Below are 12,528 nucleotides of genomic sequence, written 5' to 3'. Positions count from 1 at the left end.
GGCTCAAAGAAGTCCAATAATAATAAAAGTTTAAATATATTTAGCACTTTCACATACATTACCTCTTCTAATCTTGGTGCAAAACCTTTCTCTCTACTTTAGGAATGAGGACACTGAGGCTAATTTGAAGACTTGCCCATTGCCCACATCACTGTCCTGCAAATCATCAGGTTCCTCGTTCTTATGTCCCTAAATCTACGTCCATTCTAACCCTTACCCCCAGTTTAAAATCTTCTGAGTTGCCTGCAGGACAAACATGCCGGGGAGATAAGGCCCTCGTGACCAGGTCCTCAGCTGCACCTCCAACCTCCCCTCCAGCTGCAACCCTGCCCTCCCTTGCTATGTGCCAGAACAGCCTTGCAAGCCACCTGCAATTTCCTCCATGCTCTTTCTTACCCCCATACTTTACCTGAACTTCCCTTCCCTACCTTTGTTACCTGGAAAGTACCTCCTTTAAGATTCAGCTCAAGCATCACTTCTAGCCTGAATCCTTTCACAACAAATGCACCCTGAAGGAAGAGCTGATTCTTCCTTCCATGTCAAACGCTACACACAAATGCTCCGGATAACATGGAGGAAAACCCACATACTGTGTTAGATGATCTACAGATTAGCTGAGAGGCCTAAATATTACTGAATTAAGAAGAGAAAGGTGGGCTTCCCTGATGGTGCAGCGGTTGGGAATCCACCTGCCAATGTAGGGGACACGGGTTTGAGCCCTGGTCCAGGAAGACCCCACATGCTGTGGAGCAACTAAGCCCGTGCTCCACAACTACTGAGACTGTGCTCTAGAGCCCACGAGCCACAACTACTGAGCCCACGTGCCACAACTACTGAAGCCGACGCACCTAGAGCCCGTGCTCTGCAACAAGAGAAGCCACCACAATGAGGAGCCCGTGCACCTCAGTGAAGAGTAGCCCCTGCTCACCGCAACCAGAGAAAAAGCCCGCACGCAGCAACGAAGACCCAATGCAGCCAAAATAAATAAATAAATAAAATAAAATAATAAATAAATTTATAAAAAAAAAAAAGAAAGAAAGAAGAGAAAGGTGAATATTGCCAGTCAGCAATGAAATCTTAAGAGAACTGAAGAATGGGAGAAGCCAAGAAGGAGAAATGAAGCAATTCATGTTGATAACAACTGGTTACTATACATCCACTATATTGGATATATATGCAATATACATATTATGAATGGAATATTGAGTGAAAAGAATCAACTGGCAAAGCAGATTCATTCTATTTATCAAAATATGGCCCTGAGTCAGGGAAAAGCTTTAGAAACCTTTTCTAAATGGCTGTGTAATGAAATATCTCTTTTCTGTTATACTCAACAGTTTTAGAAGTATAGGTGAACTTTTGCCAGTTTTTAGAAGGTATTTCTCTGTACCATAGCTCCATTTTCCTGGAAAGCATCCCTTAGTGGCATGGCATCACACTTATTTTATAAATCACAGAGCAGATGTTAAAGAGATTCCACTCCACCCGTTCATGCGTTTTCCTCTCCTCCTAGATATACTTGTTCAAATAAGTACATAGCATGCCCAGGTTACACCAGGTGGGCAGAAGTCCAAAGAAAAGCAGGCTTAAGAAAACCAACTTTAATTCTCCAGAAGCAGAGCCCCTGGTTTTCAAACTTTTCAATGAATGAGTCTATGAATGAACTATCTCAGTCCAGCCCTGCCTGCCATAGGCAGGGTTGTATCCCAGCCTCCAGCTTTCCCCCAAGGACTTATTAGGCCCAAATTTGTAAAACAGGGATCACCCGTACAACTTGGTTGGGAGTCAGCTGCCAGCAAGGATACTCCCGCCAACAACTCAACCAGGCAGGTCATTAAGTGGGCTTTAACGAAAGGGTTAGTCCTCTTGGCCAGAGATGGAGAATTGTCCTTTGGCCAGTCTTCCAACCGTTGGTGCCAGAGTTTGCTGTATTCTTTAATCATCACTCATTGCCGTGACCCACTAAATAATGCCTGCAAGCTGCAGGGAATTATACGATTCTTAAAAGCAGTTCCTGTGCCTGAGAGCAGAGGAGCTAGGCCAGGCCTGACATAAACCAGCACAAAGTGCTGGCTCTAGAGGAGCTATAATAACACCTACTATCTCCAACTACCATACAAGGAAACTGAAGATCAGACAGGTTAAATAATTTTCCAAGAACTGGGATTTGAACCCATGGCCACCTAGCTTTCACCCCGCCACACTGTCTCCTATGATCCAACAGTAACCTTCCTGAGAGTCTGGGCTTTCTGGGTTGTATTTTGTTCTTTGCCACAAGAAATCAGTCAAGCCACCAGGTCTCTCTAACAGAAGCAGGGAGATAATGGAGGAATCGTGATTCGTGCTCTTTACATAAAAGTACTAGACCAATCTCTTTGTTATCAATGAGCAAAGAGGCAAAAGTCCACTTGGCGCCCATGCCATGGATGTCCAAAGAGGTCCAATTTGGAGAAACCACCGTAGATTCTAGAGTAACTGGACGTCTCACAGAGTTCTCTGATATAATTAGTGTCAAATGAAAGGAGACAGGCTTGGGAGCCAAATAGCCCCAGGTTTGAATGCTCCTCTCTACTTCCTGCTTGTGAGGCATATTCAAACAAGCGACAAATAGCTCTCTCCCCGCACCTCTCTTTCCCACCAGGCCCTCTGCTCATGGACAGAACCAGCATTGGTCCAGAACTGGTTCAGAACTGGCATTGCTTGTCCTGCTATCATTAGGGTGAATTTGCATTGACAATTAGCTCACTGATAATGCCTTTCAAAATATTAGACAGGAGTGACAGGGAGAAAAATTTAAATTGTGATCATCTCTTCTCTCTTAGTCCACTAAGTGCTGAAAAAAATTAATTGGTATCTCTCTCTGTGTTATCCCTTCAATTAGGTATAAGAGTAGAGGTTCCTATCAGTTTGTATTAATCACAGATTTGGCTGCTGAAATGAAGACCCAAAATAATGCCAGCCTAAATAAGATGGAGGCTTCTTCTCCTCTATCTAACTATATGAACATAAGCAGCCCAGGGGGCCACCCTCCTACTATATTCCTGTTCTGCCATCCTGAAGCCATCGCCCGCGTTCGCAGGGTCCAAGAGGGCTCAGCACCACACCCACATTCCAGGAAGCACGCTTGAAGGAGAGGTGGAGAGAGAATTGAATCCCTTTAAGGCAGAAATTGCAGACATCATTTTCACTCACATCTCTTTAGCCAGAACTTAGTCAAATAGCCTCATTTATTGCAAGGAGGCTGGGAAATATAGGCTTTAGTCGTGAAATACAGTCACATGCCAAGCTAAAAATTCTATTATGATAAAAGGAAAGGACTATGGCTATGGGTGGGAAGCAGTATAAATAGCAGTTGCACCTTCCAAACCCACCCACACCAATTCCCCTCCTGTACAACATACAGGTGACCCTTGAACAACACAGGTTTGAACTGCATGGGTCCACTTATACATGGATGTTTTTCAATAAATACATACTACAGTACTGCACGATCCACAGTTGGTTGAATCCACAGATGCAGACCACGGATACGGAGGAACCAAATGGTATATATGGAGGGAGGACCACAAGTTATGTGTAAAGGGTCGGTGCCCCTAATCTGACCCTTTGTTGAAGGGTCAACTGTATTTTCTAACTTGCCTTCCTGTGGAGACTCTGGTGGATTGAATTACTGGCTCCAATTCTCCATACCTCTCTGCATCCACCCATTTGTAATTCCCCTATCTCTCTGGGAGGAGGGTGCCTTCCTGCCCCCTTAACTTGGGCTCAGCCAGGTGACTTGCTTCGGCCAATATTGGTGGATGTGATGTGACCAAAGGCTTGAGAAATCCTAGGGTAACTGTGCTTGCCCTCTTGTACATCTGCCATCACCTTGAGGAGGGCTTCCTCTAGGTAGCTGCTGCCCCTGTGGCCAGGGCTCTAGAATGAACACACATGGTGCAACGCTGCCCCAGCCAAGACAGACCTGCAGCAAGAAGCAGAGCCAGCCCAACCTTCAGAGCCTGCAGCAGAGCCACTGGGCCACGCCACAGACCTGTAAGAATAAATACCTAATGTGATATATATTCCATTGAGATTTGGGGGCTGTTTATTATACAGCATTACTGGAACAAGAGCTAACCGATACAAGTCCTTCAACTCTAACCCAGCAGCTCTCTATGTGGTTATTTTCTATTTGTCCCTCCAGATCCCTTCTCCACCATTCTCTGGGTTTTGGAAGGTAGATCTTTATGGGCTCCATTGGCTTTTCGCTTCCAGTTGGTTCCAGCCTGAGGGTGCCATCTTTTTCTTATTGGACCCTGACTGACACCCCTCCTACCTGTACCCCACCTCCACTTTGCTCATCAAATCCCTGGCCTCTACCTGCCACTCAGTGTGTGCCCCACTCCTCTTCATGGGTCCAAACATGACTCCCCTTTCAAGGACACCCTCTCTTTCAAGACACTTCCTCAAAAGTCTGCAGCCCCCAGTGAGCTCTCTCTTTCCTTAATTCCCCCAAGACCCACCACCTGTACCACATCACCAATACTTTGTTTCATACAGCAGTCTGTAAACTGTGCTCTGGGGAGCCCAGGGATCCTGTGAAGGGGCCACAGTGGATGGAAGGAGGAAATGTAGCTCCAGATCACTATCCAGATGGCTACATATTTATTTCATATGAGGTTCCATTTGAGGTTCATTATTTTTTTAAAAAAGTTTGAAAACTTGGATGAAATACACTAGTCTTTTTATGCATATAAATCATATCTACCCAAAATGAATAGAATGAATTCATATACTGTTGTGTCCTCCCTTTGTTTTAGGGGCAGATGGAAGGATGAATGCATGAATACTTGCAAGGATAGATGCAAGCATGGATGGACAGATGCTTGGCTGCATGGAAAGGCTCTGGCCCCATCATAAGTAGTTTTTTCACAGGTTCTACCTTCTTCCTCATGACCTGTAGAAATATGACTTTCTGCTCCACACAAATCCCACTGGAAGCATCTCTCCTGGAACTTCAACCAAACTCTAAAAGGCCAACTAAAGGAGAGCTGAAGGTCAGACAGGATATGGGAGAGGCTGGCTGAACTCAGCTGCATGAGGCAGCTCCAGGTCCCACTTACTGAGACCTGGGAGGAAAGGGGCACAAGAGGAACAGCACGGAAGCCTGATGCTGTGGGAAATCCTGCTCAAACAGACAAAAAGCAAGAAAGAGTCCCCAGTGGACTTGCTAACATGGTTTTAAAAATCTATAATCCTGCCCCCACCAAAAGATTTCCTAGCTCCAACCTTCCGCCATGATATTCATAGATAGTAAAATGAATAATGATTTTTCTCTTGCTTAATCAGCATATACAATGATCATGGACATTGTAGACACACACTACCTTGTTATTGATGGTAATAACAACTTGTTTCTAAAGAACTATTTGCCATGCCTCCATTTGGACAATACTATGTGAAAATAAGCTCTTTTTACTCCAAAGGTATAGTTTGGAGTCCATTTCATAAAATAGTCTGGATTTCAGGTCCTATAAGATGCCACTTAATTGACACTCTGCAAAGAAATAATCATTTTATACCAGAACTTCACCTATTTCAACCCTATACCTACAACTTCACTGGGTGAAGTATACCAAGAGGCCTAAATCAACAGGCACAAGGAATAATGACCAGCACCTTCATACAGAGCCTGGCATTTCTCAGAAAGAAAAAAAAAGCCCCCCAAAATTAAATGATGGATAGATAGATGGAAGGAAAGAAATAAGGAAGGAAGGGAAGAAGGAAGGAAGGAGGGAGGGAGGAAGAAAGATAGGAGACAGAAACATAGACACATAGATGCACAGAATGGAAGAGAAAAAGAAAGAGGATCAGCCAAGAGAAAGCTGTTACCTTTTTTTTTTTTTTTTTTTTTTACCCCAGAGTCCATTTGAAAGAGTTCTTTCTGTGGAAAAAGCACTGCCTTAAAGTCCACTGAAGTCCTGAAGTCCTCCGCCTGCCCCCCCAGGCAGGTGAAACCTGAGTTTAAGATGATGACAGCTTAGGAGCAGCCAGCGCCACTGGCTGAAAAAATCATCTGCTCAAGATCGTTTGTGCTCACTTTTCAACTCTGTGGCCACAGTGTTTTGAAATCATAGAGCCCCAGCATTACCTTTTCCTGTTTTCGTCTTCCATCGCAGGCAACAGGATCACATGCGCTGCATTCTTCCACAGTCTGCAGTAAGAACTGGCAGCTTGGTCAACTGGCCCTGGCATTTGGGGTTGCCGCTTCCCTCCTCCCGTGGGGACTGTTTTCCTCCCTAATTCAGCTCGCTGACACGCACCCTGCCACAACGGGCACCTCGTGAGGCCAGAGCAGGGGAGGCCAGGAACCCAGCATGTTATCCAAATACAGGTTGGGGTTGAACCTACCCAGGAGCAGACCTGCCAGAGACAGGCTGCTCCCAGCAACCGGAAACCCCCGCAGGAAGGCGCTGGGCACCACTGAAAAGCAGGCAAGGCTGATCTTCTGTCTGAACATTTGCATGAACTCTGGATTCTCATCCTTCCCTGTCTAGCCCCGTTGTTATTTTTGAGAAATAATCTCCTACTTAGTATTAGAGATTATATAAGAAAATACCACTTCTCATAAGAAAATAAACCAATCCCCAAGATTAGCACTTGAAGGCTAACATCCTGGACCACACAGCCTGATGTGTCCCTAAGCTTCACATTCTCCTGGGGCCTCATGGATCCCTGCTGTCATCACAGCAGGAGGGGGACACTGCTCTGTCAATGCTCACATCCAAGCATTGACCAAACCCCTCCCTTTCATTCTCTAGGTTAGAAGCTCTGGAGAAGGCTTACAGTCAGGGCTAGAGCACAATAAAAGATAAGCAGTCACAGAGAGCATCCAGTTGCTAGACAAGCAGAGCTTGCCAGCCATGGAGGATTCCAGGGAAGAGAGGTCTCACCTGGACTGCTCCCTCCCTCACTCCAGGGTGCCGCCTGACATCACCTTGAAAACCCCCTGTCCAGAAGCACCTTTTAGGCATCTAGACTCCCAAAGTGCCCCTCTCCTGCCTACAGATCCATGGGTCCACCCTGGAGACACCTGTCTCCAGTTATTCACACGACACAGATCTCAACCTTCAGACAAGATCCAGGCTCACCCTACAGGGTCTGCACCAGAATAACCAAATCTCAATAATAAAAACCCAATGCCACTAATACAAGAGACAGAGGAAGGGACAGGGAGGGAGAAAAACCTCGGTAGAAAGGCTGGGAAGGTGATACTTCACCCAAAGAAGGGTGTCTCCAAAGGTGGATTCAGTCATTGTGGGGAGGAATCTGGGGATAGGAGGTAAAAAGGGGGATGACATTTATAAGGGGGGATGACATTTATAAGTGGACCATTTTTTCCTTATCTTTATAGACATTACTTTCTTTTTTTTTTAACATCTTTATTGGAGTATAATTGCTTTACAATGGCGTGTTAGTTTCTGCTTTATAACAAAGTGTATCAGTTATACATATACATATGTTCCCATATCTCTTCCCTCTTGCATCTCCCTCCCTCCCACCCTCCCTATCCCACCCCTCTAGGTGGTCACAAAGCACAGGGCTGATCTCCCTGTGCTATGCGGTTGCTTCCCACTAGCTAATAGATGTTACTTTCTTAGAGGAGTTTTAGATTTAGGGAAAAATTGATCAGAAAGTTCAGCCAGTTCCCACACATCTCCTCCCAGTTGCAACTGCACAGGTGGAATGAAGCAGAGTGAGGCCCTTGGCCTTGGGAACCTGGCTGTCACAAGGCATTTAGGAGGCAGTTCCAGAAGAAAAAAAAAAAAAAGATAAAATCTGTCCTCTGAGACAAGGCAGCAGCCAGCCCTCCCAGGGTGAGATAACGAGGACTCCGCATGCTTAGCACCCAGCTCGGGGGGGCTTGCAAACTGACACTACCTATTTAGAAAACTTTGCAAAATTAAAAAGAAAAAAAGAGTTCCTCCATGGATGGCAATTGTTAGCCTGTCTTCAGAGCAGGAGCCCTTTCAGCTCTTCTCTTTTGTGGGAATTTTGGGGAATACAGGAAATTGGGGGCACCCTGACGTCCTTACTCAAACCCCTTTACCACTCACCTGAACACCCTCTTTTTCTTATTTTCTCCCCAGGCGTCTTATGCGATGGCCGAGGTCTGTATATCCTTGCTGACGTTCTAGTCTTCAGAACCTCCACCTATCGGACACCCAGGATAAAATGTTCAAGGATACACCACTCCCTGGAGCTCCTCACAATCAGCAGTACCACAGTGGTACATCTGGCCTCAGGATCAAGCCTTGAGATCTGTCTCTTCTCCCCCTCTTATTAATTTATTCCATCATTTATTTATTTATATCATATGTGTATGGACTCAATCCACCTAGGGTCTTTGTAGTCTGTGCATCAAGACTCCCAATAAATTACTGAATGTCCTCGCCAGCACTATATTTGGAAGAGATTTCAGGAGGAAGGGGGCAGAGTGGTTTGTGTCTTTCCACGCATATTCTAGACAAGGAGTCAGCGTGCGATAGTCTGTGGGCCAAATACAGCCCCCTGCATGTTTTTATAAGTAAAGTTTTATTGGAACACAGCTGTGCTCATTGGTTTAAGCGCTGTCCATGGTTGCTCTTGAACAGCAATGGCAGAGTTGAACAGTTGCAATAGAGACCAGATAGCCTACAAAACTGACATGTCCTATCTGTTCCTTTACAGAAAAATTTTGCCAACCCCTATACTAGATGGTAATAATTTATCTTTCTGTAGTGCTTAGGAAGTGTTTCACACATATAATTTTATTTCAGACAAACATCTCAGTGGATTAGGGTATTTTATCACTTACAGTATCATTGCGCTGCTATGACATTTCCTACTTTACAAAATGAGGAAGCTGAGGCTGAAGGTGTTAAAGGACTGGGCACTGAGTAGCAGAGGGGTCCTCAAACTCAGCACTGTTTCCATCCCACTCTCCCACCACTCTGTCTACAATACCATTATCCTTAATGTGACCTGGTAAGAGTCTGAAGGGCACATAGAATCATCTTAAGGAGCTTTAAAGGCAAGGTAGCACTTTCGACAACCTCTCTTGTAAGAGGTCACCAATAATAGCAACTGGAAAAGGCAAAACTATAGAGACAGTAAAAAGATCAGTGGTTGCTAGGAGGGAGGGGAGAGAATGGAAAAACCTGACAAGTGCTACCTTAGCTAGGTGACCAAAGCCAACATTAACAGTCATAAATCATGTGGATGGTATATACTCTTGATATGATAGAATGAAAATGGCACTTTATCCTTTGGTCTGTCTCCCAAAAGCCCATAAAATCAGTCTATTCGTGCAGAAAACATTGGACACATTGCTATGGAAGGATATCCTATAAAATGTCTGACTGGTACTCCTAAAAACTGTCAAGGCCATCAAAAACAAACAAGGAACAAAAAACAGTCAAAGCCAAGGAAAGCCTATGGAGTCCTGACAACTCCATGTAATGTGGTCTCTTGAATGGGATTCTGAGACAGAAAAAGGACATTAGGTCAAAACTAAGGGCATCTGAGTAAAGTGTGGACTTTGGTTAATAATAATGAACCAATATTGGTTCACTGATTATAACACATGTACCATACTAATGTAAGATATTAAGATAAAGGAAACTGGGTGCAGGGTATAAGGGAATCCTCTGTACTATCTACTCAATTTTTTTGTATATCTAAAACTGTTCTAAAAAATAAAGTCTATTTTTTAAAAAAAGTTGCTAAATTAGATACAAAGCTATACTAACAGGGCAATAACAACTCCTGGGCATATATCCAGAGAAAACCATAATTCGAAAAGTTACATGCACCTCAATGTTCATTGCAGCACTATTTACAGTAGGTAAGACATGGAAGCAACCTAAATGTCCATCAACAGAGGAATAGATAAAGAAGATGTGGTATATATATACAATGGAATATTACTCAGCCATAAAAAAGAATGAAATAATGTCATTTGCAGCAACATGGATGGACCTAGAGGTTATTATACTAAGTGAAGTAAGTCAGACAGAAAGACAAATATCATGTGATATCACTTATATGTGGAATCTAAAAAATGATACAAATAAACTTATTTACAAAACAGAAACAGACTCACAGACTTAGAAAACAAATTCATGGTTACCAAAGGTGAAAGGTGGGGGCAGGGATAAATTAGGAGGTTGGGATTAACATGCACACACTACTATATATAAAACAGATGATCAATAAGGACCTACTATATAGCCCAGGGAACTCTACTCAATACTCTGTAATAACTTACATAGGAAAAGAATCTGAAAAAGAATAGATATATGTATATGTATAACTGAATCACTTTGCTGTGCACCTGAAACTAACACAACATTGTAAATCAACTATACTCCAATATAAAATAAAAATTAAAAAAAGAATTACAGGGCTTCCCTGGTGGCGCAGTGGTTGAGAATCCGCCTGCCAATGCAGGGGACACGGGTTCGAGCCCTGGTCTGGGAGGATCCCACATGCCGCAGAGCAACTGGGCCCGTGAGCCACAACTACTGAGCCTGTGTGTCTGGAGCCTGTGCTCCGCAACAAGAGAGGCCGCGATAGTGAGAGGCCCGCGCACCGCGATGAAGAGTGGCCCCCACTTGCCGCAACTAGAGAAAGCCCTCACACAGAAACGAAGACCCAACACAGCCATAAATAAATAAATAATTTTTAAAAAAAAGAATTACAAAGTGAAAAAATAAAAATAATTTTTTTTTTAGTTGCTAAATTAGATACAAAGCTACATTAACAGGACAATAGGGCCATAACCTTTGGAGTTATCTCTTCAGCCAGACAGAAATCATCTGCTCCTCTACTGGCCAAAAATCACTGGCAGCTTATCAATTATCTTCATTAACATCCAGCTTTACAGCGTTTGAGCCATTAAGTTGCCGAAGTTTCATTCCCTAAAGGTTCTGATGGCCCGTTGATGGGCTTGTTGGTCAATGAGACAGAATGACATTTGAACGGATGTATATTCATCCTTTTATGTTATTTCCAAGTTTTGGATAATTCTGTCTTAAAATCATAACTTGTAAATTTTTTTAATCATTTTTCAGAGCAGTTTTAGGTTTACAGAAAAATTGAGCAGAGTGTACAGAGGGCTGCCATATACCCTCTCAACCACCCCCTCCCCCAGTTTCTGCTCTTAATAACATCATTCATTAGTGCACTACACTTGCTACAATTGATGAACCAATAGTGCTACATTAACTAAAGCCCATAGTTTACATTAGGGTTCACATGACATGTAGCCATCATTATATTGATAGTCTCATACAAAATAGTTTCACTGTCCTAAAAATCCCCTGTGTTCCACCTATTTATTCATCCTTCTCCCCCTCCCCTGGAACCCCTGGTAATACATATTTTTAGTGTCCCCATAGTTTTGCCTTTTCCAGAATGTCATATATTTGGGATCATACAGTATGTAACCTTTTCTTATTGGCTTCTTTCAATTACTATTTATCATATTACTAATAAAGAGTAATATGCATTTAAGCTTCTTCTATGTCTTTTCATGGCTTAATAGCTCATTTCTGAATAATATTCCATTGCCTGGCTGTACCACAGTTTACCCATTCACCTACTGAAGGACATCTTGGTTGCTTCCAAGTTTTAGCAATTATGAACAAAGCTGCTATAAACAGCTGTGTGTAGGGTTTTGAGAGGATATAAGTTTTCAGTTCCTTTGGGTAAATACCAAGGAGCATGATTGCTGTATCGTATGGTAAGAGTATGTTTAGTTTTGTAAGAAACTGCCAAACTGTTTTCCAAAGTAGTTGTACCATTTTGCATTCTCACCAGCAATGTATGATCCTGTTGTTCCACATCCTTGTCAGCATTTGATGTTTACAGTGTTCTGGACTTTGGCTATTCTAAAAGGTGTATAGTGGTTAATCTTTGTTATTTAACTGAAATATTTAGTCCACTTATAAGTAATATGATTGTCGTGTATTTGGATTTAAATCAAGCATCACGTGTTTCGTGTCTCACTTTCTCATGTTCCCTTTCTCCCCTTTCCTGTCTTCTTTTGGATCAAATATTGTTTTGCCCCCTTCTCTACTTTTTGTTTTGCTATTTAGACATTATTTTGACATTATGTTAGTGGTTACATTAGCTTGGAAAATATAATATTCTTTTTGACTTTTTGAGTTCAATTTATTCAATCTATTAAAGAAAGTTCACCCCTTTCTCCCACCCCCACCCCCTACCCCTTGCAATCACCAACATGTTCTCTGTATCTATGAGCTCAGTTTTTTGGTTTTTGTTGTTTTTCTTCAAGATTCCACATATAAGAGAGATCATATAGTATTTGTCTTTCGCTGTCTGACTTATTTCACTTAGTATTAATGCCCTCAAAGTCCATCCATGTTGTCACAAATGGCAAGATTTCATTCTTTTTTAAGGCTGAATAGTATTCCACTGTGTATATATACCAAAATTTCTTTATCCATTCATCCATCGATGAACACTTAGGCTGTTTCCATA

This window comes from Balaenoptera acutorostrata, chromosome 13 (genome assembly GCF_949987535.1).
Source record: "Balaenoptera acutorostrata chromosome 13, mBalAcu1.1, whole genome shotgun sequence".
In the NCBI taxonomy this organism is placed as follows: domain Eukaryota; kingdom Metazoa; phylum Chordata; class Mammalia; order Artiodactyla; family Balaenopteridae; genus Balaenoptera; species Balaenoptera acutorostrata.
Note: the sequence above shows the minus strand (reverse complement) of the source record.